This window comes from Heteronotia binoei, chromosome 11 (genome assembly GCF_032191835.1).
Source record: "Heteronotia binoei isolate CCM8104 ecotype False Entrance Well chromosome 11, APGP_CSIRO_Hbin_v1, whole genome shotgun sequence".
Taxonomy (NCBI): domain Eukaryota; kingdom Metazoa; phylum Chordata; class Lepidosauria; order Squamata; family Gekkonidae; genus Heteronotia; species Heteronotia binoei.
In genome coordinates, this window is record NC_083233.1 from 63,349,569 (window position 1) to 63,376,582 (window position 27,014).

A 27,014-nucleotide genomic window follows, 5' to 3' on the forward strand; every position below is an offset into this window, starting at 1 on the left:
GCAGTCGCCCTCGGGGAAATCCGCTGAAGGTTGCAAGGAGCGGCTGCTGCTGCTGCTCTCGGCCGCGGGGGTCTATCTGGCCTCCTGGGTTAGATCTCTGCCGCTGGGATCTGGGCTTCGAATCAGCCGCTGGGATCTCCCGAACGTCTCCCTTTCTGCGCCTCGCCGGGTTTGTTCTCCAAAGGCGTCGCGGGGAGCTTTTTATGCTGCACAAGCGTGCCAGCCCCGTCGAGGCAGAGGGGGACGGCTCCCCCCTTCCCGCCCCGTCACGGCCAATCAGAAGACGCCTGCCTCCCCCGGGCAACCAATGAGGGATTTGCGAGGCAGGGGTTGAAAAAAAGGGACCCCAAACGAGGCGCGTGGCGGTGACTCACGGTGGGTGAGGGATGAGGGAGGCAGGGGTGGTGACCAGGGGGGGAAGAAGGTTGGCTAGGAGCCAGGGGAGGAGGCCAGCAACAGCAGGTCCTTCTGCTTCAACCCAGAGCCCATTGCTAGAGAGAGAGAGGATGGGGTGGGGGGGAGAAGGTGTTTCCCAGACTGAAGAAACCAAGCGGAGTGAGGCTTCCTCTGTCTGGAGGAGGGAGGCTTGCATGGTAGAAAGCCTTTCCCAATAAGAAACAAGGGAACAGAATGTTCCTTTTCAGATCACATTATCCCCTCAAAACGAAGAGAACCCGGTGAACCCCGGCAAAGACATTCCAGAGCCCTAGTAAAGTTTGTCAGTCAAAGCACCAGAGAAGTTCAGGGGCACCTTAAAGACGGACTGTGTTTATTCTGAACAGCAAGACTCAAGTCCAGTAGCATCTTAGAGACCAACAGGATTTCTGCGATGTAAGCTTTCGAGGCTGAATGCTCTCTTTGTCTGATGGAAGGGATTGTTGTGGGAATGCTGGAACAAAACAAAAAAAAAGCTTCACCCACCGGCAGAAGTGAAGCCCGCGGAGATAACCCTTGAGGGAAGGGCAGGTTATAAATAAAAAATTATAAATAAATATATAAGTAAAAACCCTGAGAGGGAGTTCCAGAGGCTTGGCCCCAGGAACTAAAACTCGATCCCTTCGGAGAGAGATTTTTTTTTTTTTTAACCAGGAACCCTTACTGGAAAAGAAGCAGCATCCTGGAAAAATAGGGACAGATTGAACATATGAGACATTGCCCAACTGAGGGCAGCAAAATTCTGCCAGCCAAGTTTCCTACACAGACTTCTACAGCATTAAAGAGGTCTCCAAAGTCAGTAGTGTCTACTCAGACTGACAGCCGCTCTCTGGGGTCTTAGGCAGAGGTCTTTCACATCACCTACTGCCAGATCCTTTAGGGGTCCCCAACATGGTGCCCATGGGCACTATGTTGCCCACTGGCACCTGCCAAGGGTTTTTTCTGAAATAGGTGGGACCAGGTAGGGCTTTTTTGCCAGCAAAGTTTCTCATGGGCCTTTGGAGACTTTATGGGCTGAGCAGATTTTCAAATCTGCTTCAGTGGCAACTGCCACCACCACAGCATGAAGATTGCCACTGTGTGACTGAAGTTAAGCTGTGGCAGCCATTTTGTGGCTTTCTCCACCTTTAATGGAGCCTATTTTGTAGCATTGTCCGCCACACTGTGTCAGAATTCCAAAGGCAGCTGCCAGCTCAAAAGGGTTGGGGTCCCTTGCTTTAACTGGAGATGACAGGGATTGAACCTAGGACTCTCCACATGAACATAAGAACATACAAAGAGCTATGCTGAATCAGACCAAAGGTCCATCTCTTCTAGCATTCTGTTCACATCACAGCCAACTGGCAACTCCTAGGAAGCCCACAAACAGGTCATTGTCTAAGGTGGTTGTTTCCTTAGTATTGTCATGGAGCACCTACCCTCTGCATTGTAAGACACCTGCAGTTTTACTCTTGGTGGCATCATGCCCCACAAACTTGGCACTGTGCCGTGATTCCCCAGCCAGAGCCTGGCATCCTGTTGCTGTCAGTGGCTTCCTGGAACTAGGAGGGATGATTGTCGCTTCACCAAGAGAACAACAAAACAAATTCCATCCCTGTTTGGGATCCCACTGAGGGGAAAGCGGAATACAAATATCTCAATAAATAAGCAAACTAACACTGCTTGGGGAGGGTTTGCTAATACCTCCCCCCCATTTTTTTTTTGCAGATTCACCCCCCCCCTCTTGTTTTTAAGGAAAAGACGTATTGTGCTCAGATCCATTGTGGCACAAGCTTTCATGAACTAGAACTGACTTCATCAGAGCCTCAAAAAATATACATGCCTTTTTTAAGGAGCTTTATTTCAACTCCAGTTTGCAAACATAATGGTTGATATTAGCTAATTTGGAGCATGTGCTTGCTTACTGACCACTGTGAGGAGCGCCATTGTGAAATACCCTGTGGATTTAAGAAATGTTATCAAATATAGATGCACACACAAAGTTGGGTGTAGAGATAAAAACATAAACAGTTCAATAAAAATAGTTGCATCATACTTGGAATCTGCCTTGAGTCCTAGTGAGAAAGACAGACTGTAAATGAAAATAAAAAGACCGTGCGATGGAAAAGGTCCGCTCTGTGACATAGTATCATAAAAATTAGATGCTCACGCATGAAGCTGTTTTAGGGTGCTCCCACCCACACTGGACAATGCACTTTCAACATACTTTAGCAATCATCTGCAACCGGATGTGCACTTTTACACATTCTTAATAATGCACTTTCAGTCCACATTAACAATTCTTTACCAGTATATTTTGCAGTTTCACACAATAAAAAACTAAAAAAAAAATAAGATTGTCCGGCAGCCAGAAATTCTAGCTCTTTAGTGTTATGTACCACTAGGTGGCAAGCTAGACTTTCTTTTTAAAAAGGCAAGTGACATTTCAGAGGTGGTTTGCTATTGCCTACCACTGTGTCATGACCCTGGTATTCCTTGGAGGCTGCCCTTCCAAATACTAGCCAAAGCCAACCATGATTAGCTTCTGAGATCTGACAAGATCAAGGTAGCCTGGGCTATCCATATCAGGGCACTGAAGTGTATTGAAAGTGCATTATTCAACATGTGCAAAGGCAGCTAAAGTCAGATTCGGCCTATTGGTCTATCCAAGTCAGTCTTCTCTGCTCTGACCAGCAGCTTCTGGATGCTGTAGGGGCTTTGGGTCCCTGTTGGGGAGAAAAGTGGGATATAAATGCATAAATGCAATGGTCATCTAGGTGGTGTGTGGGATTTGAATCAAGAATGCTGGGGTGATGGATGGGGGTGGTTGTCCCCATGCAATTTTCCTTGCAGCAATCTGCTTCCTTGAGCTGCCTTTAGCTCTGTTACTGGGGTTGGATTGGGAAGTTAAAATGGCCCTGGGAGCAAGCCAGCCAAGATGAGTGGCCTCCATGGTGCCACAGGCCATGGCTGTGGGTCAAGCTCACACTTGACCAGTGACACCTAATATAGCCGGTAGCAATGCAAAAGAAGCAATGGATGAGCTGGCACCCATTGTTGGGTCTACTGACCATATCTGAGCTGAGCAGCCCCTATACACACATAGTTATCTCATCCTGAATTAGATCTTTGGTCCATCAAGGTTAGTATTGTCTATTCAGGCTGGCAGTGGCTCTGCAGGGTCTCAGGAAAAGGTCTTTCACATTAACTACAACCTGGTAGCTCCAACGGAATATGCCAGGGATTGAATTTGGGACCTTCTGCAAGCAAAGCTGATGCTCTACCATGGAACCACAAACAGTTCCTAGTTGACAGAGCTACTAGGGTTGCCTGCCTCCAGGTAAGGCCTGGAAATCTCCTGCTTTTACAATTGATCTCCAATTGGCAGAGATCAGCTCCCCAGGAGAAAATGGCTGCTTTGAAGGGTGTCCTGCTTCTATGGCATTGTACCAGGTACCAAACCCCACCCTCTTCCATATCCACCCCCAAAGTTCCAACAGAGCTGGCAATCCTATCTTCCAACACAGAGCTACCAGGGGTAGGATCTGCTGCTCCTGGCTGTGAGTGGTTCACCAGCAATTTTCACTGTAAACTGAATGGCTAATCCACACCTGCCATCTTTCCCTACCTCCCCTCCCTTTTTTACATATGGTGAAGAATAGCAGGGTGGCCCCTTCAACAAAGAAATAGCCTGGAGGGAAGCTTTAACCCCCACAATGCCATGGCCTGGATACATCTCCCTACCTGATGCAGTTTAAGGTAATATGCACCCTGGGATTATGGATCCCTTCTAGGGTTGTCAGCTCCAGGTAAGGAAATTCCTGGTGGTTTGGAAGTGGAGTTTGGGGAAGGTATAATTTGAGGAAGGGAGGAACTCAGGAGGGTATAATACCATAGCAGCCATTTTGTCCAGGGGAAGAGATCTGTGTAGACTAGGGATTACAATTTTGGAAGATCTCCTGATCCCACCTTGAGGTTGGCACCCCTAAATTCTGTACACTAACAAGGAGTTTGGCTGCGAGGTCATCAGAGAAAATGGAGAAAGAAGCTAAAATTTTAATCTCCTTTTCTTTCCCTCTCCTACTCATTTCCCATTCACAGCACCTGCTTGAAAAGAGGAAAAACTCAAAAGCGTCAAAGAGTTTGCTTCAACACCTGTTAAGGAAAAGCACAAAAGACTTTCTTCCCTCCCATGCACCGTATGTTGGGCCAGGAAACAGACACTATGCTCAGTGGTCTGTTCAAGCAATCGGACATTAGCGTTTGATGCTATTTATATGTAAATGGTGAGGAACTGTGGCTCAATGGAAGAGCCTCTGCTTTGTATGAAAAAGGTCCCAGGTTCAATTCCCAGCATTTCCAGTTGAAATGACCAGGCAGTAGGTGCAGGGCCAGTCCTAGACTGTCTGACAACCTAGGCAAGGCTAACTTCTGGTGCCCCCCCCCCACTGATAATGTAACCGAGTCACATGGGGATTGCCCAATTCAGTGCCCCCAGGAGGCTGGCACCCTAGGCAATCACCTAGTTTGCCTAGTGGCAGGGCCAGCCCTGAGTAGGTGATGTGAAAGACCATTGCCTGAGACACTAGCGAGTGCTACTAGTCTGAACAGATGATACGGACTTAGATGGACCAAGGATCTGATTGAGTACAAGGCAGCTTCATGTGTGCATGTGTTTATACTTAAGGGGTGGCTGTGGTTCAGTGGTAGAACACCTGCTTGACAGGCAGAAGGTCCTAGTCTAATTCCCAGGATCTCCAGTTACAAGATCTGGCAGTAGGTAAAAGGGGAGGCCTCTTAGAGACCAAAGGAGAAGGCCAAACTGCAAAGAAGAAGAAGGAGGAGGAGATGATGATATTGGATTTATACCCCACTCTATACTCTGAATCTCAGAGTCTCAGGGTGGCTTACAATCTCCGTTACCTTCCTCCCCCTCCCCAACAGACTCCCTGTGAGGCAGGTGGGGCTGGGAGAGGTCTCCCAGAAGCTGCCCTTTCAAGGACAGCTCTGTGACAGCTATGGCTGACCCAAGGCCATTCCAGTAGCTGCAAGTGGAGGAGTGGGGAATCAAACCCAGTTCTCCTAGATAAGAGTCCGTGCACTTAACCACTACACCAAATTAAAGTGAACTTAATTCTAGACACATGTATCTGCATTTGTGCCTTGACCTTTATTTTGTATTTACAGTATAAGAATTATGTCACAAGGATTCTTGTAACTGTGTGAAAGGAGACCAGCACAGAGGTTTCTCAGTCTATTTGCTTATCTGCTTATTTTGCATAGAATAGTGTCTGCAAGAACAGGCAACCGCAAAAACAGAAATAGCAGCCACCATCGTGACCCATCGATGTCATAAAATGTTTTTCTGAAAAATGAGTTTTACTTAAAGGGTATAAAGAATTGCCATATGTTTTGTTCAGAGAGACTGCTTTATCAGGTCACCAGACACTGTCTCCGAACAGTCTTCAATTTGCAGATAGTTGGAGTTCTCCTTGCAATCACAACACACACACACACCCTTTTTCTTTTTGCATTTTACAAACGTTTCTAAATATATGGCTGACCCCTAGTCAGAATCAGGAGGCGACTTCCCCAAGATGGGTGATGTGGAAGACGTTTGCCCTGAGACCTTGGAGAGCGACCGCCAGCCTGAGTAGAAAATCCTGACTTTGATGGACCAAGGGTCGGATTCAGTATCAGACCATGTGTTCATGTATTACATGTGTGCTTGATTTTAAACATCTTCCTTCAGCTGTTTTATTTATTTATTTAGGACATGTTTCGACTGCTTTTCTAGGTTCCTGCTCATGACAGATAATAATAATAATAATAATAATAATAATAATAATAATAATAATAATAATAATAATAATAATAATAATAATAATAATAATAATTTTTTATTTCTATCCCGCCCTCCCCGCCGGAGCGGGCTCAGGGCGGCTCACAACATAAAATAAACATTACATCGGTTTTACATTATAAAACATGGTTAAAACAGTTATAAATTATTAAAATTAACATAACATAACAATATGGCGTTATAAACATTAGATTTGGTAGACTTCTAAGAATAAGACATTAAAACATTTCCAGCAGCATGCCTAGCTTTGTCATTGATTCTGTCACTAGTTGAAGGCCATCTTGAAAAGGTGGGTCTTACAGGCCCTACGAAATTGATCTAAACATCTTAGGGCCCTCACTTCCTCAGGAAGTTGGTTCCATAGTAGTGGAGCAGTGACAGAGAAGGCCCGATCCCGGGTGGCCTTCAGTCTGGCCTCCCTTGGCCCAGGGATATTCAACTGGTTTTTCCCAGATGACCTCAGTGCCCTCTGGGGCTCATATGGGGAGAGACGGTCCCTCAGGTAGGTAGGTCCTCGGCCATATAGGGCTTTAAAGGTAATAACCAGCACTTTGTAGCGAACTCGGTATACCACTGGCAGCCAGTGCAGCCCGCGCAGCCCCGGCTGTATGTGCTCCCATCTTGGGAGCCCCAGCAACAGCCTAGCCGCCGCGTTCTGCACCAGCTGCAGCCGCCGAGTTCGGCACAAGGGCAGCCCCATGTAGAGGGCGTTGCAGTAGTCCAGTCTCGAGGTGACCGTAGCATGGATCACCATTGCTAGGTCACGGCGCTCCAGGAAGGGGGCCAACTGCTTCGCCCGTCGAAGATGAAAGAACGCGGACTTGGCAGCGGCCGCTATCTGTGCCTCCATTGATAATGAAGGCTCCAGAAGAACCCCCAGGCTCCTGACCTTATGTGCCGCTTTAAGCTGCACACCGTCAAGAACCGTCAAGGGGATTTCCCTTCCCAGGGCACCGCGACCCAAGCAAAGGACCTCTGTCTTCGTTGGATTCAACTTCAGCCCACTTAGTCTGAGCCAACCTGCCACGGCTTGCAATGCTAGGTCCAGGCTTTCTGGGATGGAGCCAGGCCGGCCATCCATTAGTAGATAGAGCTGGGTGTCATCAGCATATTGATGGCACCCAAGCCCAAACCTCCGGGCAATCTGGGCAAGGGGGCGCATATAGATGTTAAACAACATCGGGGAGAGAACTGCCCCTTGTGGCACCCCGCATACTAGTGGGTGCCTCCGGGACCGTTCCCCCCCAATGGCCACCCTTTGTCCCCGTCCTTCGAGGAAGGAGGAAAGCCACTGTAAGGCCAATCCCCCAATCCCCGTGTCGGCGAGCCGGCGGGCCAGTAGCTGGTGATCGACCGTATCAAATGCGGCCGACAGGTCCAACAATATCAGCACCGCCACGCCGCCTCGGTCCAGATGCCGCTGGAGGTCATCCACCAAGGCGACCAGCACTGTCTCCGTCTCATAACCAGGACAAAAGCCGGACTGGTGAGGGTCTATGGTGGAAGTGTCATCCAAAAAACTCTGCAACTGTAACGCCACTGCCCTCTCTATGACCTTACCTAAAAATGGTAGGTTGGAGACCGGTCTATAGTTTGCCAATTCGGCCGGATCTGCTGTACTCTTTTTTAGGAGAGGGCGGACCATGGCCTCTTTCAAAGATGTTGGAAATTGCCCTTCCAAGAGGGATCTATTTACGATATCCTGTATAGGATATCTAAGCTCCCTCTGGCAGGATTTAATTAGCCAGGAGGGGCATGGGTCAAGGTCGCAAGTTGTAGGGCGTACAGTTGAGAGGACTTCGTCGACTTCCCCAAGACTAAGCGCGTCAAAGTGATCCAAGATAACATCAGGAGACAGGCACGGAGCCCCGGGTTCATCTACTGCATTCAATGTGGCAGAAAAGTCCTGGTGGAGTGACGAGATTTTATCTGCGGAGTGACGAGATAACAGATCATTGCTATTTGTTATCTGTTATTAGTAGAAAAGCAAAAAAGCCATGGGAGCTTTGCTTCAACACACTGAAAATAAAGGCACGAATATATGCATAAGCAAGTGATTAAAGTATAAATGTATTCATTCATAACCATGATCGCAAAGTCAAACAAGATTTGTATATACTCCCTTCTGGACTCAGCCTCTGCAAAAGTTGTTATGGTTGCCAGTTTTGGGTTGGGAAATACTTGGAGATTTAGGGGAGGGTGGAGTTCATGGAGAGGAAAGACCTCAGCAGGGTATAATGCCATAGAGTCCACCCTCTAAAGCAGCCATTTTCTTCAGGGGATCTTGGAGATCAACAGTAATAGTAGGAGATCTCCAGGTGTGATCTGGAGTTTTGCAACCTGAGTTGTTGCTGTCTTGCTAGGGCTTGGTGTCTTCATTTGTTTGGCTTTAGAATACCTTGTTTTAAAAAGAAAATTGCACATACAGCCCATTTTACATCGTTAGTGCATGATGCACAGCTTATCCATGTCATATACGACTATACATCTGTACAATTGGATATGAAAAACTTTTGCCATATGTGTGCTGGAAGGTCTTACATCATTGGTAACATGTGAGTACATTTCTGGCAAATTTCAAAAGAACAGAAAGAAAAGCAAATGCCGTTGATGCAACACTGGTCATGCAGATGAGCGTAGCCAGTTTCTCCAAGAGAAGATGAACTGATTGAACTTTTTGTCACAGCTGCTAAGTAGATACTCAGGGAAACAGCCCATGATAAGAGGCATCTCCTGAGTCCAACAGTCATCAAACCTGGTACCCTCGGAGCTTACCTGGGTTGCCTGTCTCTAAATCCAGCTGTTAAGTAGGGACAATGGCTCAGGGGCAAGGCATCTGCTTTGCATGCAGAAGGCTTGAGGCTCGATCTCTGGCACCTCCAGTTAGAAGGACTGGCTATTAGGTGATATGGAGGACCATTTCCTGAGCCTCTAGAGACCACTATCAGGCTGAGCAGATAATGATGGTGGAAAATGCCATCAAGTTACAGCCGACTTACAGCTACCCCATAGGGTTTATAAGGCAAGAGACAGGTGGTTTGCCATTGCCTGCCCATTTGCAGCAACGCTGCTATTCCTTGCCAGTCTCCCATTCAATACCAACCAGGGCTTGACCCTGTTTAGTTTTGGAGATTTGACAAGATCCAGTTAGCCTGGGCCATCCAGGTCAGGGATGAGCAGACAATACCAATCTTGAGCAACCAGTGGTCTGGCTGAGTACAAAGTGGATTCAGGTGCCTTATAAGGAATGGCTGAAGGTCTGGGTCTTAACCTGCTCCAGTGAGCTAACACTGATCAGTGAGAAATGAAGAGCCATTGATTGGCAAAAATAAATGGAAATGATTTATTAAGCACAACCCAGCAAATACAGTAACAGCAAAGCAATAAACTCTTCAAATCAAGAAAAAGTCCAGACAACACATAGAACATCGGCAAAGAAAAAAAATGTACAAACTTGTAATGCATTTCAGGGAAAGCGGTTAAGAAGCGTGTATATATGAAATACATGCATGAAAAACACCAGTATTTGAAAATTATGTGGAATTGCATGAAAAAAGGCACAGCAGGAACTCATTTGCATATTAGGCCACACCTCCAGACATCACCATTGTTTCACATAGGGCTTTTTTGTAGGAAAAGCTCAGCAGGAACTCATTTGCATACTAGGCCACACTCCTGATGCCAAGTCAGCTGGAACTGTGTTCCTGTGTGTTCCTGCTTTAAAAAAAGCTCTGACTGATTAGGAAAGGAAAGGTCCGCTGTGCAAGCACCAGTCGTTTCCAACTCTGGGGTGATTTTGCTTTCACAATGTTTTTATGGCAGACTTTTTAAAGGGTGGTTTGCCATTGCCTTGCCTGATTGATTACACTACAACAAAATACGGGATAGTCTAAACTCCCAGTCATCTCTGTTGAGGGCTACCACCAGGTCCCTGTTGTGGGATTTTTATTTATACCCACAGCAACACAAAACCAAAACCTAGAAACCAAAACAACCTGCAGTTATCAAAAGGCTAATACATACTAATAAGTTTTAAGACCTCATAGATAAACTTTACTAGACTCCAAGTTTAGAAAAGCAAAACAGTTTATTAGATTCCAGGTTTCTCCTTTAGACAGAAGGCTTCAAATATATGGATAGAAAAGCAAAAGAGAAAACAGTTTGGATAACTTTCACAAAACAGTTACACAGAATTCAGTCAAGCATAAAGCATGGTTCTACAATAAAGCAGAGAGCATACTGAAAAATAGAAGTCCCTATTAGTCTACATTTTCCCATTTAGAATTTAAGTCCCAAGCCCCATTTGTTTGACCTGATCAGCCTAGGGACAGTCTCCTGTCTCCATTCAGATCAAGTCTTTGTTAATTTCAAAGCTGAGCAGCATGGAGGTCCCTGCCTCTCATGCCATCCAGCCAAAAAGTGCAGGGTTTATAAAGGAAAAAAACTTTATCACTTATCTCTATTTCATCTAATGTTATGAATTCCAGAAAACTTCCAGCTGCATTTTAATAGAAACAATAATACTTGCCAAATCAAAACATTGCCCTCAGTTCACTCTTACCTTTAACTTACTTATACAGATGGCTAGTTCTCTCGCTTCCTGCCATACCACATAAGGATCATACCAAATAAGGAGATTCCTGCCCTGAGACAGCTTATGAACTTTCACACACTAACCTAGATGCTTTTCTCTTAGAGCTATATGGCTTAAAGTGTTTGAAGAGCTTAGAGATGAAAGGCTCTTAGTGCCCATTTCATAAGAGTATGGCTACTTTCATAAAGAATTCTTGTAGCCAATTTCATAAAAAGTTTGGTTAAGATCATAAAGAGGGCAAACTTAAAATAAATTCTGCCACAGTCCCCCCTGGTCAGCAGTAGGAGATGGAGACCCTAGATGAGCTTGATGAACTAGAGATGCTGGTTAAAAGCTAAGCCAAGCCCTCTACCAGAGCAATCCTTCTCAAGTCTACCTAGAATTCTTCTCAGGTCTAGTCAACAGGACTTCCTCCCTAGAAAGTGTTCTTAGGATTGCTCTGTAAATTTCCCTGTATCTCTACCTTATTCTAAAGCAGTTTGCAGCTTTTGTTTTCCAGGAGTTTCTTGGTGGAATCTTTAAAAAGGTAATACATTCAAAGAAGCCAAGCAACAGACCAAAAATAAAATTACAGAGAAGCAAAGCTATAGAGCAATATGAGAGCCTAGACAGCAAAGCGAGAAACATGCAAAGTAATAAGCCCTTATAAGGAATGGGGTGGAATTCAGGGCTGTACCCAGTGAGGGGGGGGGCACACAGGGTCATGCCCCCTATCAAATCTGCAGTGCTCCCTATTGAATCCCCAGCCCAGCAATGCCCCCACAGGTCTTCACCATTTGGATCTTTAAACATATTTTCTTGTCCTTTGCTTTCACCAAGGAGCCCTGTCTATCACCCATGCCTTCTATCTGTCCCCAGAAGTGTGTTCAAGGCTGTTGGCTCTTTAGCATTATTTGCAGCCAAGACATGCCATCGTTCTCCCTGTTCACATGTTACAATCAATGCATGTACATCCTGCCTGCACATGCATACATCTGTTGGTAAGAAGGAGCCAAGGTGAATTCATTTTATGAATTAAACCAGTACACAGATAAATACAGTTTGTATGACATGTTCTCTTCTCATGGATTGTTGCCTTGTTGTGGTGAGAGGGTTTGCGCGGTTCAATGAGGCTGTGGGCTATGCCATGCAGGGCCACCCAAGATGGACAGGCCACAGCTGAGAACCCAGTCTAAATGTGATCCACTGGAGAAGGAAATGGCAAACCACTCCAGTATCCTTGCCAAGAAAACCCCATGAACAGAAACAAAAGGCTAAAATATATGGCATTGGAAGATGAGGCCCTCAGGTCAGAAGGTGCCCAATATGCTACTGGGGAAGAGCGTTCAAATAACCACAGAAAGAGTGAAGTGGCTGGGCCAAATGTGAATGTGTCTGATGGTGAAAGAACAGTCCGATGCTGCAAAGAACACTACTGCATCGGAACGAGGAATGTAAGATCTACAAATCAAGGTAAACTAGATGTGGTCATACAAGAGATGGCAAGACTGAACATTGACATTTTGGGAATCAGTGAACTAAAATGGACGGGAATGGGTGAATTTAACTCAGAGGATCACTACAGCTATTATTGTGGCCAAGAGTCCTGTAGAAGAAATGGTGTAGCCTTTATAGTTAACAAGAGAGTGAGGAAGGCAGTAATGGGATACAATCTCAAAAATGACAGAATGATCTCGGTCTGTATCCAAGGCAAACCATTCAATATCACAGTAATGCAAGTCTATGCCCCAACCACTGATGCAGAAGAGGCTGAAGTGGACCAGTTCTATGAAGATCTACAACACCTTCTAGAATTAACACCAAAAAAGGGGGGACTGTCAAAAGGTGACTGGAACAACTGACAAGTTTGGCCTTGGAGAACAAAATGAAGCCGGGCAAAGGCTAATAGAGTTTTGTCCAGAGAACAAGCTGGTCATAGCAAACACCCTCTTCCAACAACTTAAAAGGCGGCTCTACACGTGGACATCACCTGATGGGCAACACAGAAATTAGATTGATTTTATATTTTGCAGTCAAAGATGGAGAAGCTCCTTAAAGTCAGCAAAAACAAGACCTGGAGCTTACTGCGGCTCAGATCATGAGCTACTCATCGCAAAATTCAGGCTTAAACTGAAGAAAACTGGGGAAGCCTTTAGGCCATTCAGGTTTGACCTTGATCACATCCCTTATGAATATACAATGGAAGTGAAGAATAGGTTTAAGAAACTAGAGTTGATAGACAGAGTGTTTGAAGAACTATGGATGGAGGTTCATGACATTGTACAGAAGGCAGCAATCAGCACCATCCCAAAGAAAAAGAAATGCAAGAAAGCAAAGTGGCTGTCTGATGAGGCTTTACAAATAGCTGAGGAAAGAAGGAAAGCAAAAGGCAAAAGGCAAAGGTGAAAAGGAAAGATTCACCCAACTGAATGCAGATTTCCAGAGAACAGCAAGGAGAGATAAGGAGGCCTTCCTGAAGGAAAAATGCAAAGCAATAGAGGAAAATAACAGAAAATAACAGAATGGGAAGGACAAGAGATCTCTTCAAGAAAATTGGAGAAATCAAGGGAACTTTTCGTGCAAAGATGGCCATGATAAAGGACAAAAATGATAGGGACCTAACAGAAGCAGAAGAGATCAGGAAGAGGTGGCAAGAATACACAGAAGAATTATACAAGAAGGATCTCAATGTCCTGGACAACCATGCCAGTGAAATTGATGACCTTGAGCCAGACATCCTGGAGAGTGAAGTCAAATGGGCTTTAGAAAGCATTACTAACAGCAAAGCGAACGGAGGTGATGGTATCCCAGTTGAGCTATTCAAAGTCCTAAAAGATGATGCTGTTAAAGTGATGCACACATTATGTCAACAAATTTGGAAAACACAACAGTGGCCACAGGATTGGAAAAGATCGGTTTATATTCCAATCCCAAAGAAGGGTAATGCCAAGGAATGTTCAAACTATCGCACCATTGCGCTCATTTCACATGCCAGCAAGGTCATGTTAAAGATCCTACAAGCTAGGCTTCAGCAGTATGTAGATCGGGAACTACCAGATGTTCAAGCTGGGTTTCCATTCAGTGGATTATGGAGAAAGCACGGGAGTATCAGAAAAATGTCTATTTCTGCTTCATTGACTATGCTAAAGCCTTTGATTGTGTGGATCACAACAAACTGTGGCAAGTCCTTCAAGAGATGGGAGTACCAGACCACCTCACATTCTCCTGAGAAACCTGTATAAGGGTCAAAAAGCAACTGTCAGAACAGAATATGGAACAACTGATTGGTTTAGAATAGGAAAAGGAGTTCGACAAGGATGTATATTGTCACCCTTCTTATTTAATTTATATGCAGAGTACATCATGCGGAATGCTGGCCTGGATGAAGCACAAGCCGGAATTAAGATTGCTGGGAAAAACATCAACAACCTCAGATATGCAGATGACACTACTCTAATGGCAGAAAGTGAGGAGGAACCTCTTGAGGTGAGGAGGAACCTAAAGAACCTCTTGTTGAGGGTGAAAGAGGAGAGCACAAAAATAGGCTTGAAACTCAAAACATCAAAAAAACTAAGATCATGGCATCTGGCCCCATCACACCTTGGCAAATAGAAGGGGAAGACATGGAAGTAGTGACAGACTTCACATTTCTGAAATCCAAGATCCCTGCAGATGGTAACTGTAGCCATGAAATTAAAAGACGTTTGCTCCTTGGGAGGACAGCTATGGCAAACCTGGGCAGTTTAATAAAAAGTAGAGACATCACTCTGCCAACAAAAGTCCGTATAGTCAAAGCAATGGTATTCCCAGTAGTAATGTATGGCTGTGAGAGCTGGACCATAAGGAAGGCCAAGCACAGAAGTATAAATGCTTTTGAGATGTGGTGCTGGAGAAGACTCTTGAGAGTCCCTTGGACTGCAAGAAGATCAAATCAGTCAGTCCTAAGGGAAATCAACCCAGACTGTTCACTGGAAGGTCAGATGCTGAAGCTGAAGCTAAAATACTTTAGCCACCAAATGAGAAGGGAGCACTCACTGGAGAAGATTCTGATGCTGGGAAAGACAGAAGGCAAAAGAAGAAGGGGACGGCAAAAGATGAGATGGCTGGACAGGGTTACTGATGTAACAAACACGAATTTGAGCAGACTTCGGAGTATGGTGGAAAACAGGAGGGCCTGGTGTGACTTTGTCCATGAGCTCACAAAGAGTCGGACTCGACTGTGCGACTGAACAACAAAATGACATGTTCAGCTGTACATGCATGGATCCTAACATAAGAATTACTCAACGCACATACAAAGAATGATTCTAGTGTACACTGCGCATGGATTCATGTGTTTTCACTGTAACTTGAGAGCCAGTTTGGTATAGTGGTTAAGTGTGTGGACTCTTATCAGGGAGAACCGGGTTAGATTCCCCACTCCTCCACTTGTAGCTGCTGGAATGGCCCTGGGTCAGCCATAGCTCTTGTAGTAGTTGTCCTTGAAAGGGCAGCTTCTGGGAGAGCTCTCCCAGCCCCAGGGGGGGAAGGTAAAGGAGATTGTGACAGCTCTGAGACTCTGATATTCAGAGTATAGGGTGGGATATAAATTTAATATCATTATCATCATCTTCTTCTTCTTCTTCTTCTCCTCAGGGTTTCTGGCTTCTCTTTAACCAACCTGCTAAAGAATGAATGATCAACTCCTGAGCTTGCATGGTTAGGCAGCTTCCTTGTACAAAAGATTATTTTTGTCCTTCATAGCAAGTCCTGTAGCAGTCCAAAGTCAGATTTCCTCAAAGTAATCAGACTGATCTTCTTTGCAGTTCAAGGACCAAGTTTAGGGACTGGCTTAACATTGGCTTCTATCCTACCATCATTTGCTGATGATAGGAGTGGCAGAAGAGAAGGGGCAGTTTTTTGATGATTCCCTGCCTGCAGCTTCTCCCCCCACTTTTCATTTATTCTGATTGGGAGGGTCCTCTGATGCCCTGGAGCAGAATTGGGGGGGAGGGCTCTGTGGGCTGCATTGAAAGTCAGGAGGAGGCAAAGTCATCCCCTTGGACAATTAACTATTAAGAGCCAGGAGAGAGCTGTCCCTTGAATAATGGTAGTGACTTTGCCAGAATTTTTTTTTTTAACTTTAAATTTTTATTAATTTTTTAACTATAACCAACAACTTAGATACATGCTTAATAACCAAATAGATACAATAATAAACATACATTATATTCATGTCTTAAATATCCTTCCAATTATTCAGAGCACCTCTACTTTTTATTATCATTACATTCGAATGCAAAAGTCTACTACACCACCAAGCAATATATAATCTATTCTTTAAAAATACTTTTCAATAGTATGAAAAATTAATAAATTTTTTTGGGATATACTTTTGAGGATCTTCTTCCGAATTTATATACTTAAAAAAAGAATACCATTTCTCAATAAAATTATTCTTTTTCTGCTGTATGTCCATGGCTCTTATTTGCATAGCTAATTTATCCAAGGCTGCCACCTCCCACACTTTCGTTAACCATTGTTGTACCTTGGGAGACACATCACGTTTCCAGTATTGTGCTACCAATAACTTGACTTTGCCAGAATTTAAGCACCTCTAAAATGCCAAAAAACAGGATCAGCAGATTATTGGAACAAGACAGGAGCTGTCCATATTGAATAGAGACAGAGTATAGAGTAGGGATGGGGAAGACAATAGCAAACCACCCTGTAAAAGTCCACCAAGGAAATGTCCTGATGTGACGTCACTCCATGGGCAGGGCTGGCCCTAGACTGTCTGGCACCCTAGGCAAGGCAAACCTCTGCCCCCCCCCCCCCGATAATATAACTGAGTTACATGGAGGTGCCCAATTCAATGCCCCCAGAAGGCAAGCGCCCTAGACAATCACCTAGTTTGCTTAGTGGCAGGGCCGGCCCTGCCCATGGGTCAGAAACAACCTGGTGCTTGCACAGTGGTCTACTTTTACCTTTTTATGAAGCAGGGACGCCATGAACTGGATGGCCAAGGACAGCTTGATCTCATGAGATCTCAGAAACTAAGCAGGGTCGACCCTAGTTAGTATTTGTATGGGAGACCACCAAGGAAGTCTAAGGTAGCTGTGCAGAGGCAGGCAATGGCAAACCAGCTTTTGAAACCAATGGCAAACCAGCCTTGAAAATCCTACAGGATCACCATGAATTGGCTGTGACTTGATGGCATGTTCACCATAGAAGAGGGCTAGAGTACAGAAGGAATAAAATTAAATGGAATGGGGAAGAGGAAAGCTTAGCCGTCTCTCGGAAGAGGGCCCTTTCTTGCTGCTTACGGGAACAGCTCCAAATTCCCCCAACAAAATGACACAAAGGTCTTGGTCCATCATGCCTAAAAAAGGAGACAGTCAAACAGGCAGTGTTCAAAACCACTGAGCTTTCCTCTGTGGAGAAAAGGAAACGAATGACATCACCAGATCCCAGTGCAGCAGGCCTAGACCGATAGCAATGAGGCAAGCCATTGTCACCTTCCTGTGCCCTAAGACAGAGACCACACGGAGTGAAAGTACAGGATGTATTATGCTTGTCAGACCTTATAGATTAGATTGCCATTCTTTTATTTACTTTTATTTATTGTTTTTATTTACTCTTATTTACCTTATTTGTCTGCCACCCACTGGAGACCCAAAGCAGCTTACATAATTAAACTTGTCCTTAAAGGTGTCACTGGACTCCAACTATATCCTCTAGTCATGTGTTTAATTAAAGTTTTTCGGTTTTGTTCTGTGCAGTTATGGCACACCTCTTTTCCATCAGTGCTTCCAAAATGATAAGTAAAGAACCATCCAATGACACACAGAAGAAGCAGCAAACTTCTATTACCTTGAATGGGGCTGAACTTATTTTCCAGCTAGAGTGCTTTGTCTGCATAGGAAGCTTCCTTTTGTATGTTTTATATTGCTTAAAGGCACAGGAGCCTTACCAGCTGTGAAAAGCTGGCCATCTTTAATCACTACAGGGACTTAATCACTATGTGGACTCTTATCTGGGAGAACTGGGTTTGATTTCCCACTCCTCTAATTGCAGCTGTTGGGTCAGCCATAGTTCTTGCAAAAGTTGTCCTTGAAAGGGCAGCTTCTCAGCCCCACCCACCTCACAGAGTGTCTGTTATGAGGGAAGAAGGTAAAGGATATTGTAAGCCACTCTGATTCAGAGAGAAGAGCAGGGTATAAATCTATCTTCTTCTTCACCAACATTATGTCCTTAGCTACAGTAGTGGCAAATATAAGTTATACGTATATATGAAGCTGCCTTATATTGAATCAAACCACTGGTCCATCAAGGTCAGTATTGTCTATTTAGACTGGTAGCAACAGTCTAGGGTCTCAGGTCAAGGTCTTTCACATCTGGAGTTCTGGGCTTGCTGGTGGACCACCTGATGGCACTTGAATTTTGGCCACTGCATGACACAGAGCATTGGACCAGATGGGCCATTGGCCTGATCCAAAATGGCTTCTCTTATGTTCTTATGTTCAGCTACTACTTGATCCTTTCACCATGAGATGCTGGAGATTGGATCTGGGACCTTCTGCATGCCAAGCAGATGCTCTATCTCTGAGTCATGAGCCCCTAAAACGGTGTTGATTGGAATTATATTGGAATTATAAATGCATTGGAAGTGGATTGAAAGTGCATTATTGAGTGTGTGTAATCATAGCCCCAGTATTGCCAACAAATATGCAAGTTTTTTTCCATAGCCTTGAGGACCAGATGCTTGCTTTATTTTAAATCAAAATGCTGAAATCCAAAGGTAACCAAATTCAATGACTAATTCCAAATTTTGGATTGTATCCGCACCTGCACAGGATGCACGCACCCTGCTCAGAAAAAAAAAAAAAAATTAAGGTCACCACCTCTAAATAGTAATCGCTGTGGTTGTCTGAGAAGGAAGGATGTAGTTTTTAGTTTGTTGCTTCAGGTTATGTCATAGAGTTTCTGTTCAGAAGCCGCTGCTTTCATGACTACACACACGCACACACCCATTGGTTTCCTTATTTGGTTTGAACATCTTGCTTCCTTGGGATTAAAAATAACCCATTGAGTAATGAAGTGGTGATTGCTGGTCTCTCATCTGTACCCATTCTAAAGGACCACGACTGCAGGGAAGGGTGAAAAGTGTGGTATGCTGGCCCAGAACAGCATCACAAAGGATTCAACTGCCTATTGATTTGTCAGCCACAGCATTACCCCACTCTTTCTGCAAGGGACTTGGCTAGACTTACACGGTTATCCCTTCCTCAATTTATTCTAATTACTAGGATTGCCAGGTCCAATTCAAGAAATATCTGGGGACTTTGGGGGTGGGGTGGTGGTGGAGCCAGGAGACATTGTGGTGGAGCCAGGAGCAAGGTTGTGACAAGCACAATTAAACTCCAAAGGGAGTTCTGGCGATAACGTTTAAAGGGATTGCACATCTTTTAAATGCCTTCCTTCCATTGGAAATAATCAAGGATAGGGACACCTTCTTTTGGGGCTCATGGAGTTGGACCCCCTGGTTCAATATTTTTGAAAGCTGGAGGCTGTTTTGAGGAGAGGGATCGGATGCTATGCTGCGAATTTGGTGCTTCTAGCTCAAAAGACAGCCCCCAAGAAGCCCCAGATACCCGTGCATCAATTTTCCGTTATACCTTATGGGAATCGGTCCCCATAGGGCATAATGGAGTGCCCAGCGGACATTCCCCCCCCCACTTTCTGATGACCCTGATGGCCTCCAAACTGGGGGATCCCCTGCCTCCAACTGGGCATTGAATCCAAAACCAAAAAAAGTGATCAAATTAACGAAACCAATATACAATTAATTCAAAAAACTTATTTAAATATTAATTTTCAGAATAGCTATTATCACGATACAATGTAGCAATAATTATACAAGGGTGAATATATATTCCTTTTAGACAAAATGCATCTAAGTAGCAATAAATGCTACTTAGATGCATTTTGTCTAAAAGGAATATATATTCACCCTTGTATAATTATTGCTACATTGTATTGTGATAATAACTATTTTGAAAATTAATATTTAAATCATTTTTTTAATTAATTGTATATTGGTTTCATTAATTTGATCACGGTTTTTTGGTTTTGCATTCAATCTCTCCGTGATTCTCCCTGCTGTATGTTTCCACCCACCTGGGGATAGGCAACCCTACCTGGGTTTAACTCTGCTTGCCCTGGCCAGGATGGCCCAGGCAAGCCCCATCTCTTCAGATCTTAGAAGCTAAGTAGGACTGGCCCTAGTTAGCACTTGGATGGGAGACCACTAAACAATACCAGGGTCGTTATGCAAAACCATCAAGAAATACCAAGGTTGTTATGCAGAGGCAGCAAATGGCAAGCCACCTCTGAAGGCCTCTTGCCTTGAAAACTTCTTGGGTCGCCATTAGTTGGTTGTGACACATAGGGTTGCCAGCCTCTAGGTGGGGCCTGGAGATCTCCTGCTTTTACAATCGATCTCCAGCTGGCAGAGATCAGCTCCCCTGAATAAAATGGCTGCTTTGAAGGATGGACTCTATGGCATTGCACCATGTTGAGGCCCCTCCCCTCCTTAAACCCCAACTTCTCCTTGCTCCATCCCTGAAGTCTCCTGGTATTTTCAAACACAGATCTGGCAACACAGACCTGGCAACCAGCAGCACCAACAACGAGTCTGTTTAGCATTGCACTAACAGTCTCTTAACAATCTGAAATGCATCAGTTAGTGTAAAGAATCACTTTATGTGAATCTTCTATGTACACTATGTCTTTATTCCAAGACGAGTGTTGCTAAGATTAATGTAGCAGAAACAAGGTTTCATCAGATGAGCTGAACATCTCTGAGATCAGCTAGTGGCCTGTATTTCTCTCTTGGGAAATTTACCCTTGATTTGTCTTGGGTAGTCATTTGGATGTGTGGTTATGATTGCCCCAAGAATTTGCTCTGACTTCCTCTTCCAGTTCTTCTTTCAGAGTCACAAGAAGGGATAAAAATATTGGGACAAAAATAAATGTCAAAAAGGTCAAGAGTTGCTCTGTTTTACACAGTGAGTAACAGGCAACTGACTTTTACAGTTTTGTAACTTTTAAAGCAGCTGTAACTGGTTAAGTCAAAGATAGTCAAAGATAAAAACATGTGATTAGACAGAAGATGGATGGTGGTTTCTAGGTATCATGGATGAATTACAACCTAGCATGGATGCAATGCAGCTGAAGTTAAGCACTTTTCATTTCTATTGGCTTTTGAAACATGTTGGGAACACCTGATGTCTGTTTTAACTCTAAGTGTTATTGATGGGGGCAAAACCATGATTGCTTAATGTGTATGCATGTAAGAACCCCCTCCCCAACATTTCACAGATGACAACAGCAACAAGCTTGCAAGGCACCCCCCCCCCCCCCCCCAAATTTCACCAAGGATTCTACTGCGAGTTACACCATCTTCAGTACTACAATGTTGGAGGCAATCTGCCACTCACTGTATGTTGCAGTTACCTATTTTGCAGTGGCCTTTCCTCCACTGATATAAGGAATGGTAGTTGTTCTGTGAGAAGTTATCCCAAAAGAGTAGAACTGGCAATGCAGAATTGCTCTTCCTCTGGGAAACAGACCTTAGATACAGCAATAAGACAAAAGCTGTTTGCATTAAATTAATGTTTAGATCAGAATTGTGTGTGTGTGTGTGATGGAAAAGATTCTGTTTCCAGCCCAAATTTGTCTCCTTTTGTAAACAAGTTGGCACGAAAACTATTAAAATTAGTACAAGTAGCAAATCTGTGTGCAGAATAAACATTACATGACCTTCACATTTATCTAAACACTATTGTTTGAAGAGTCTGGTGGCAAAGACCGTAGGACAATGGTCAGCACAGCCACTTTTAAAGGTTAGCAGTTATCTGTACAGCCATAAGGGGCAATTTTTGTTTCTTTCGTTAGTTTTTCCCAAGGGAGAGGATTCAAATGAGCTTCAGCAACTTTGGTTGAGAGATGGAGGATACATAAATGAGCACCATAATAAATAAAATATCTGAACTCTCTGAAGTCCTTCCTTTTCTGTCACTCCCAGTCATTTCGGAGGAGTCTGTGGAGGAGTGAGGCAATGGGACAGAGTGGTTAGATCTTGACTGGGGAGACCTTGGCTGAAATCCCTACTGGCCACAAAGCTCGATGAGTGGTCTCATGGTACATCTCTTACTTTCCATGAGTATTTTGGAAATCAATAAATAAGAAACCATTCTTTAAAATAAAGGACAGGGAACAAGCTTGGATGGTATTACCAGACCCATTCTGCAGATTTAAGGGAGGAGTGATTTGATTAAGGCTACCTGGTGAGTTTGTGGCAGAGGGGAGATCTGACAGACAGGCAGTGATTCAGTGGAAGAGCTTTTGCTTTGCATGCAAAAGGCCCCAGGTTCAATCCCTATCATTTCCGGTTAAAAAGTACCAGGTAGTAGGTGATGGGAAAGACCTCTGACTGAGACTCTGGAGTTGAGAGCAGGGGGCACCTTTTCTGGCAGCCATCAAGTATTTCTAGGAAATGAGCAGGGTCAGGTAGGGCTTCTGTCCAGCAGACCTTCTGACTGATAATTGAAGATCTGATTGGCTGTGCAGATTTTTTAAAGTGTTGCTTTGGCAGCAGCTGCCACCACAGCACAAGGATCTACACTGTGTTGCGGAAGTTGAGCTGTGGCAGCCATTTTGTTGCTGTATCCACCATGCCATGTCAGAATTCCAAATGTGCCTGTAGGCTCAGAAAGGGGGAGGGACCTGGTTTAGAGAATCCTGGAGGGTGAGATTTTGAACCGGGATGGTGGAAAATGCCGTCAAGTCACAGCTAAGCTATGGTAACCCCATAGTTACCATAGCTTGGTAACCCCATAGTTTTTTCAGACAGAAATTGAGAGGTGGTTTGCCATTGACTGCACCCGCATCATGACCCTGGTATTTCTTGGTGGTCTCCCATCCAAATACTAGCCAGGGCCAACCCAGATCTGATAAGAACAGGCTAGCCTGAGCTTTTGGACAGTAGGATTTTCAGTTTGTTGAGATTCTTTGTGTTATGTATTGTGTTGTACTGGAATAAGCCAATCAGGATGCTAGTCATGTAACAACTTGTAACAAAGAGATGCAAATGAAGGATTTTGAGTGAGCCAATAGGAGTAACTGTTGCCTGCTAGGAGGCATGGTTAACCATGACCAGAGTGTATATAATGAGTGAAGCGCCTGAGCAATTTGTGACTGTTTCTTCTTGTAATAAAATGTTCTTGGTTGATTCAGAGCTGACTGAACTCACTTTATTTCACTTTGCATGCTCCCCCCACTCCTAGCTTGAACACACAAAACTGCCCTCATCAGACCACTGGTCTCTCTGTATCAGTGGCTCTCTGGTGGTTTTTTACATTTCTGACTACCTGATCTTACAAACAGATTTAGGTGTGTAGCTGTGTTGGTCTGAAGCAACAGAACAAAGTTTGTGTCTAGTGGCACCTTTAAGACCAACATATAAGCTTTCAGGTACTTTCGCACACACCAAATAACACACTTTCAATCCACTTTCAATGCACTTTGCAACTGGATATTAATGTGCAAAATCCACTTGCAACCAGTTGCTGAATTGGTTTGAAATTGCATTATTTAGCGTGTGTGAAAGCACCTTTTCCCCACATATAAATGGAGGTGTGAGGATGGAACTGAGACCTTCTGCATGGCAAACAGTTGCTTTATTGCTGAGCCAGTGCCCCACCCACCCCAGCGTGTAATGAATAATAGCGTATTGTTTTAAATAAATGCATAAATACAATTGCTATTAATGGCGATGACTAATATTATTTTGGAATGCAGCTCCCAGGGGCAAGAAGGCCATTGAAGTAATAATACACTTCATGGATGGTCTAATGACTGTAATAAATATGACGGACTGACTAATACACTTTAGGCACTTTCTCAAAACTAAATCACCCAATTACAATACACTTTCAATGCACTATGCAACTGGATTTTATTATGTTTAAATGGTAAAATCCAGCTGCAAACGGTCACTGAAGTGGGTTGAAATTGCCTTATTTAGCATGCGCGAGCGTGCCATTTGTTGGGAATGTTTCTTGGGCAAACAAAGGAAGGGAGCACATCACCCTCTTTGGTGAAGAAAAAGGCATGAGTTTCATTTCAAAACGTCTTATGATTTTTTTTAAAAAAAGAAACCAATCTCTGCTTTTCCAAGGGAGACGAAGAACAAATGCCAGCTGTCACAGGGCGCCGCCTCAGCTGTCAGGCGCGACCCACGCCTCCACCCTGCAAAGGAAAGTCCTCCCTGCAGCGGCATCTGAAGGCCGGGCCTGGAAGGGCCGCTCTAGCCCTCGCGCTCTGTGGCGCCTTCTCGATCGCTAGCGCCGGCTTTTCCGAAGGGGAGGCATAGAGAAAGGGGCGCTAGAGCGGCCGCTAAGGCTTTGTGGGATACGGGTGGAGCGCTCGGGGAACCGTTTCCGGATTGCTGGGCCCGGCAGCGGATTGAGGCGCTAGAAGGCAATTGAGCGGAGGAGACCAGGTGAAAAGAACGGGGGAGGGAGCAAATACCCCTTCCAGGGGCGTATAGGTGTCACTGGCTTGCATTCACAGCCTCGGTGGTGGGGAGCTTGACCTGTTGGATTTGTGTCCGTTGACTGACATGACCTCTTTTCCTGCCTGGTTGGGGAACGGGTGACTCGTTCGGTGGGGTTGGGAGAAGAAAGCGCCCCCCGCCCCCCATACTACTTGGCAATTCTTTCTCCATGTGGGAATCCGTTTTGGAGCTCTGGCTCAGAGGCGCAGTAGTAGGGATGGAAGCTTCCCCTGGTGAATTTTTGTCTGTTGCTTTCTTGGGTTGAATTCTTGTGTTGCCGGGGAACCCTTCTGGGAGCTAGAGTCTTGGGGCACCTCGAAGATGAACAAAGTCTTATTCCAGGGCCAGCTTTTGGTGGAGTCTCTTTGCAGAGGATATGAGTGGATCCTCATCGCATCACCTTTGAGATGCCAGAAGACTGTCGTTTGTTCCATTTCCCCCGAGGTGACTTTCTAAAGGGGTGTCTTGAACAAGAAGTCCACAAAAAAATTATAGCGGATTAAAGTTTTTTTGCTGCAGCATTCTGGAATTGTTACCTGGGAACCAAGAGCGCCTTACCGACTCCCAACAGAACTTGTGTTAATTAAAATAGAATGCTTGGCGTCTTTATTTTCTTTTTTTGTAATTGTTAAATTAGACTGCAAATCTCGTTTTCTTTTGCTCAAAAATTGGGTCAGATTTTATTGTTTCTGAGTTGTTATTGTGTCACTGAGTTGTAGGGATGGTATAGGAAACCCTCTGACACAGACGCACACAGGTTTGTGGTGGTAGTGGGTAACTTTACCTGATGAATGTTTTTGCCCATTGTACAGCTTAAGCATACGCAGAAACTGTTGTATTTAAAGCCACATAATTTATTAATTTAAAACACTCGTATTCTCTCTAGTTAGGGCCTTCATGGCGGTGGTCAGTTAAAAAGACATTAAAATCCACTTTAAAAATAAACACATACATGAAAAACAAACTAGGGAGGATGGTCAATAAACAAACAAAGCAGAAAAGGTCTTCACCTGCTGGTGTAGGTGAATAAATAAATCTCCCCAGGGAGAGAATTTCAGGAGTTTGATGCCACAACTGAGAAGGCCTTTTTGTATGTTGCCTTCTGTCTAGCCTTGGCCACCGAAATAGAACCTCCAAAGATTACTGTAAGGAGTAGGTTCATATGGGTGCAAGTGGTCTCACAAACGTGATGCAGTTCATGCTTACTCTTGAAGAACTGGCGTCCTGAATAGCATTCACTGAGGTCTTTAAGCTCTGGGAGTGACTGCGAAATAACACTGGATGGGAGAAAGCAGTTGTTCAGTGTGCTAGGAATTAACCTCTCCCAGGTTGTATGCGAAGAAGAAGTCTGTTGCTAGGCTGCCTTCCCATCCCTAGCAGAATTGGAGGGAGAGATCATAGTTTGAATGGAACCTTCTGAGATGGCATTCCTTGGTAAGGGATGACATGTGAATCTGTTATTAGGCTTCAGAAATTCTTTTAGTTTATGAGAAAACCTAAAGACTTTTGAGTTTTGAGGGCATATGTCTGCTGTACGGAACTTGTTTTTCCTGTCCTTTTCCCATCTCATTCACTGCATGGGAGGAAACTGGAATTTTCTGAGTTGTCTTGGTCAATTCCAACAAAGGTTCTTGCAGATATGGGGTGTATGTAATTGCTTTTAGTGGAGCAGGGTGGAGTGTCTTGAATCTGTAATGAAAGGGAGAAAGGAAAGTGTACAGGAATTGTGAACTATAAATACACAAAAGCAGCGGCACAGTTTCTTTACCTTTTTCTCATTTACACTCAGACTTTCCTTTTCTGAAGCTCCCCGACATAGGTTTGGATTCCTTCTGGATTCTTTGCCTAGTTGCATCCAAATTCTATTTTGTTTTCCATTGCAGGGAGATGGAAAACGCCCATTAATTTTTCTGATACTGGAATATTTGATCCTGACCTCAAGTATCCATATGCCCAGAGAGAATAAGCGGGCAATCCATTCATTATTTGCTTTAGTAATGTGTGGCTTCTGATTATGGCAGCTCATCCACAGACCTGCCTTTCAGTACATGATTTATCAAATTCTTTTGTTAAAGCTGCATGTGTTGTTGGCTCTTCTGTAGCACCCATCATTATACCGGGGCTGATGAAGAGTTTGTTGCTTTCGCAGTGGTGTGGGCTAGTGGCATGTTCATTAGACCTCTGCAGAACTGCAGAGAAGTTGTAAAGATAACTCACAAGCTATTGGCTGCTTCTTGCCCTGGGCTGGAAAATGCTACTCTGCCCCTGTAGGAGCCAAGGCGATGTGCACTGATTCATTAATCGCATGTTATGCTTGCTATTTAGCTGACTGGCTCTGTATTTCTGCATCCTACCCCATTCTCTTCTTTTGCTCATTAATCCCAGATTGTGCTTGGCTTTGCAGTTCTGAAGGCATTTTAGGAATGCCGTGCAGATCCAAGACTTCCTGCTTCCATCTGCACTCGGAGTTTCTGACTGGAGCTATAGAACAGAGAGCAAATTTCAGGGTCTTTAACACCCTGCCACAGAGCTGACTTTCTCAAGTTCTTGTGAATTCTTGCCTT

General features: G+C 44.4%; 1 protein-coding gene across 1 annotated transcript in view; it reads left to right on the forward strand.

Annotated features, from left to right (window-relative positions):
- Positions 1–7,848: 7,848 nt before the first annotated feature.
- LOC132579278 (septin-2) overlaps positions 7,849–27,014 on the forward strand; it is a 93,266-nt gene continuing 74,100 nt past the window's right edge. Inside the window, exon 1 of the mRNA XM_060249545.1 lies at positions 7,849–7,860. The gene's annotated coding sequence lies outside the window, so the exon portion shown is untranslated. The remainder of the gene's footprint in view (positions 7,861–27,014) is intronic.